At 71.4% G+C, this 5,000-nt stretch overlaps 1 non-coding gene across 1 annotated transcript; it reads right to left on the bottom strand.

Annotated features, from left to right (window-relative positions):
- Positions 1-3,843: 3,843 nt before the first annotated feature.
- On the bottom strand, positions 3,844-3,962 carry LOC135889704 (5S ribosomal RNA). Its single transcript, XR_010562036.1, has one exon. It is a non-coding gene; the product is annotated as a 5S ribosomal RNA (ribosomal RNA).
- Positions 3,963-5,000: the final 1,038 nt, after the last annotated feature.

Raw genomic sequence — 5,000 nt, 5'->3', positions numbered from 1 at the left:
GAGGCTTCGCAGTCGTCCCCCGGGCAGTCCGGGGGAAGGCTTAATAGTCGTGTCCCGGGCGCTCCGGGGGGGAAAGCTTAATAGTCGTCCCCCAGACAGTGTGGGTGGGTGGATGGGGGGGGAGGCTTAACAGTCTTCCCCCAGGCAAAGCGGGAGGCTTCGCAGTCATCCCCCGGGCAGTCCGGGGGAGGCTTAATAGTCGTCCCCCGGGCGCTCCGGGGGGGAAAGCTTAACAGTCGTCCCCCCAGACAGGGTGGGTGGGTGGCTGGGGGGAGGCTTAACAGTCTTCCCCCAGGCTGAGCGGGAGGCTTCGCAGTCGTCCCCCGGGCAGTCCGGGGGAAGGCTTAATAGTCGTGTCCCGGGCGCTCCGGGGGGGAAAGCTTAATAGTCGTCCCCAGGACAGTGTGGGTGGGTGGGTGGGGGGGAGGCTTAACAGTCTTCCCCCAGGCTGAGCGGGAGGCTTCGCAGTCGTCCCCCGGGCAGTCCGGGGGAAGGCTTAATAGTCGTCCCCCGGGCGCTCCGGGGGGGAAAGCTTAATAGTCGTCCCCCAGACAGGGTGGGTGGGGGGGAGGCTTAACAGTCTTCCCCCAGGCTGAGCGGGAGGCTTCGCAGTCGTCCCCCGGGCAGTCCGGGGGAAGGCTTAATAGTCGTCCCCCGGGCGCTCCGGGGGGGGGGGAAGGCTTAATAGTCGTCCCCCAGACACTGTGCGGGGGGGGAGGCTTAGCGGTCTTCCCCTAGGCTGGGCGGGGAAGGGCTGGCGGGAGGCGTAGCAGTCTTCCCTCGGGCGGTCCGGTGGGGGAGGCTTAGCAGTCGTCTCCAGGGTGGTCCGGGGGTGGGGGGAGGCCTCAGAGTCGTCCCTCGGAGAGTCGGGTCGGCGGCGGCGGTGGGTGTCAGGCTTTACAGCCAGCCTCCGGAGGGTGAGCGTCCTCGGACGCGATGCAGCCGCCGCAGAGAGGCAGCCTCCGAGGCTGGGAGCGGAGCACCGAGACTGGGGAGAGGGGAGCAGGAGCCCGGGAGGGGGTGGGGTGGGGGGCCTTCAGGACAACCGGTCAACCCCCGGGGAAGCGGCTGTAAAAATTTCAAAGTCCCCACCGGGACAACAGGTCAACCCCCGGGGAAGCGGCTGTAAAATTTTCCAAGTCCCCGCTCGGCCACCAGGTCAACCCACTGAATCTAATGGGTTGACCTGGTGGCCGGTTTGATTTCCGGCCACCAGGTCAACCCATTGGATTCAATGGGTTGACCTGGTGGCCGGTTTGCTGTGCGGCCCGGGTGTCACCCCACTCCGCGGGCCGCGCGGCAGTGGTCCTGAGGACCACAGAGGGGGGCTTAATAGTCGAGATGGAGCAGGTCCGGGGGAGGCTTAATAGTCGTCCCCCGGGCAGTCCGGGGGAAGGCTTAATAGTCGTCCCCCAGACAGGGTGGGTGGGGGGGAGGCTTAACAGTCTTCCCCCAGGCTGAGCGGGAGGCTTCGCAGTCGTCCCCCGGGCAGTCCGGGGGAAGGCTTAATAGTCGTCCCCCGGGCGCTCCGGGGGGGAAAGCTTAATAGTCGTCCCCCAGACAGTGTGGGTGGGTGGGGGGGGGGGAGGCTTAACAGTCTTCCCCCAGGCTGAGCGGGAGGCTTCGCAGTCGTCCCCCGGGCAGTCCGGGGGAGGCTTAATAGTCGTCCCCCGGGCGCTCCGGGGGGGAAAGCTTAACAGTCGTCCCCCAGACAGTGTGGGTGGGTGGGTGGGGGGGGAGGCTTAACAGTCTTCCCCCAGGCAAAGCGGGAGGCTTCGCAGTCATCCCCCGGGCAGTCCGGGGGAGGCTTAATAGTCGTCCCCCGGGCGCTCCGGAGGGGAAAGCTTAATAGTCGTCCCCCAGACAGGGTGGGTGGGGGGGAGGCTTAACAGTCTTCCCCCAGGCTGAGCGGGAGGCTTCGCAGTCGTCCGCCGGGCAGTCCGGGGGAAGGCTTAATAGTCGTCCCCCGGGCGCTCCGGCGGGGGGGAAGCTTAATAGTCGTCCCCCAGACAGGGTGGGTGGGGGGGAGGCTTAACAGTCTTCCCCCAGGCTGGGCGGGGGGGAGGCTTAATAGTCATCCCCCAGACAGTGTGGGTGGGTGGGGCAGGGGGGGGAGAGGCTTAGCAGTCTTCCCCTAGACTGGCCGGGGGTGGGGGCTTAGCAGTCGTCTCCAGGGTGGTCCGGGGGTGGGGGGAGGCCTCAGAGTCGCCCCTCGGAGAATCGGGGCGGCGGCGGTGGTGGGTGTCAGGCTTTACAGCCAGCCTCCGGAGGGTGAGCGTCCTCGGACGCGATGCAGCCGCCGCAGAGAGGGAGCCTCCGAGGCTGGGAGCGGAGCACCGAGGCTGGGGAGAGGGGAGCAGGAGCCCGGGGGTGGGGGTGGGGGTGGGGGGCCTTCAGGACAACCGGTCAAGCCCCGGGAAGCGGCTGTAAAATTTTCAAAGTCCCCACCGGGACAACAGGTCACGCCCCGGGAAAAGGCTGGAAAATTTCCTAAGTCCCCGCTCGGCCACCAGGTCCACCCAGGTCTAGCAATGGGGTTGACCTGCCTGATGGCCGGTTAGTATCAACGTAGTCTCACACAGGAGGGCAGCTCTCAGGCCGGCCGGCTGCGGCTGACTCTGGGGCGGTGCCCGGTGCCCGGCAGCGAGGCGCGGGGGGGGTGGGGGGGTGAGGGGGGGGGAGCGACACGGGGCTTACCGGCCCCGGGGCCGGGGGCGCCTCCTGCGGCTTTGGGGGCCGCGGGTCCTCCGTGGCATCCAGGCCAGGCCTCTCCTGCCTGGCCGCGGGGGGATTCGGGGGCGGTCCCGCGGGCCGGCGGCCGGGCGCAGGGGGGGGGCCCGAGCGAGTCCGCCCCGGGCCCGGGGTCTCCCCCTGCGGCTCAGGGGGGGCGTGGGTCCTCGGGGGAGGAAGCCCGGGGGGAGCTGCAGACCCGCCGTGGGGCCCTCCAGGCCAGGCCTCGCCTGGGTGGCCGCGGGGGGATTCGGGTCGGGCCCGCGGACCGGCGGCCGGGCGCAGCGGGGCCGGGAGGGTCCGGGCCAGTCCGCCGCATGCCCGGGGTCTCCCCCAGCGGCTTCGGTGGCCGTGGGTCCCCGGTGGGGCAAGCGGCGGGGAGCCTGACACCCGCCGTGGGGCCCTCCAGGCCAGGCCTCGCCTGGGTGGCCGGGGGGGGATTCGGGGCGGTCCCGCGGGCCGGCGGCCGGGCGCAGGGGGGCCGGGAGGGGCCGGGCCAGTCCGCCCCATGCCCGGGGTCTCCCCCAGCGGCTTCGGTGGCCGTGGGTCCCCGGTGGGGCAAGCGGCGGGGAGCCTGACACCCGCCGTGGGGCCCTCCAGGCCAGGCCTCGCCTGGGTGGCCGCGGGGGGATTCGGGGCGGTCCCGCGGGCCGGCGGCCGGGCGCAGGGGGGCCGGGAGGGGCCGCGCCAGTCCGCCCCATGCCCGGGGTCTCCCCCCAGCGGCTTCGGTGGCCGTGGGTCCCCGGTGGGGCAAGCGGCGGGGAGCCTGACACCCGCCGTGGGGCCCTCCAGGCCAGGCCTCGCCTGGGTGGCCGCGGGGGGATTCGGGGCGGTCCCGCGGGCCGGCGGCCGGGCGCAGGGGGGCCGGGAGGGGCCGGGCCAGTCCGCCCCATGCCCGGGGTCTCCCCCAGCGGCTTCGGTGGCCGGGGGTCCTCCGCGGAGGAAGCCGGGTGGGTGTTGGGGGGAGCCGGACCCCAGGCGCCCCGACCCGTGACCTGCGGCCGCGACCTCCGACTCGGCAGGAGCGACGAGGGGCTTTCTGGCCCGCCCCCCCCCCCCCTTCTCCTTCCTCCCCAGAAAAAGGAGAGAGAGCTGGCTCGGACCGGGAAAAGCTGCCTACGGCACCTGGGATTCCCAGGCGGTCACCCATCCAAGTACTAGCCAGGCCCGGGACGGTTTACCTTCCGAGATCGGACGGGATCGGGGGCGTTCGGTCCGGTATGGCCGTAGGCACCCGGCTCCGCGCCTCCTCGCCCGCTTTCCCCTGCCGGCGCCCGGGCCTGCCGCACGGCGAGCCCCGGTCGGACTGCCCCGTGCGGCAGGGCCCCCGTCTCTCGCGGGCCCGATCCTTTTTTTTCCTTTTCAAGCTCCGGGGCCCGGGCTGGCCCGTCAGAGCCCCTTCCCCTCCCCCCCCCCCTCCCTCCGGCGTCGGGAAAAATATTTTCCCGGACTTCCAGCGGGCCCGATCCTGTCAGCCGGGGGTGGGGGGGGGGGCAGTCCCTCGCTGCGGCCAGGGAGGGTGAGCCCGGGGCGGCTTGCCTGGCGGCCGGGTCCCGGCAGGCCCGATCCATTCCCCCCCTCCCCGTCCCCCGTCCCCCAGCGGTTCCAGCGGTTCCCCGCCCCGCCCCCGCGCCTGGTTCGCACCCTGTTCCTTCGGGCCGAGGAAGGCGTACCCCGGGGGGAACCGTCCGAGTCCCCTCCCGGGCACCAGGTCAACCCGTGGAATCGAACGGGGTTCACCTGGCTGGCCGGTATGCTTTCCGGCCACCGGGTCAACCCATAGGTTTTAACTGGTATACCTGGTGGCCGCTTTGCCAGGTCAACCCGGTTCTCCCTCCTTCCCTGGGCGCCCCCTCCTCGGAGGCGTCGGGTTAAACTTTTTCCAGACTTCCAGGGGCCCGATCCAGTCAGCCGGGAGGCAGTCCCTCGCTGCGGCCGGGGACGGTGAACCCAGGTCGGCCTGCCTGGCGGCCGGGTCCCTGTCTCTCGTGGGCCCGATCCTTCTTTTCCTTTTCGAGCAGGGGGGGCCCGGCCCGCCCCGGTAGCGCTCCTCGGAGGCGTCGGGCAATTCCCCCCCCCCCCCCGCACCCCACCCAGACTTCCAGGGGCCCGATCCTGACGGCCGGGAGGCAGTCCCTCGCTGCGTCCGGGGACGGTGAGATGCTCGGCCACCAGGTCAACCCGGAGGAAGCGGGCTGAAATTTTTTTTTCCAAGTCCGAAAGATTGTCCAAGTCCCCGCTCGGCCACCAGGTCAACCCGGAGGAAGCGG

Source organism: Emys orbicularis, chromosome 15 (assembly GCF_028017835.1).
Source record: "Emys orbicularis isolate rEmyOrb1 chromosome 15, rEmyOrb1.hap1, whole genome shotgun sequence".
Lineage (NCBI taxonomy): Eukaryota > Metazoa > Chordata > Testudines > Emydidae > Emys > Emys orbicularis.
The sequence above is the reverse complement of the archived record's forward strand: the minus strand, read 5'-3'. Positions and strand labels throughout refer to the sequence as shown.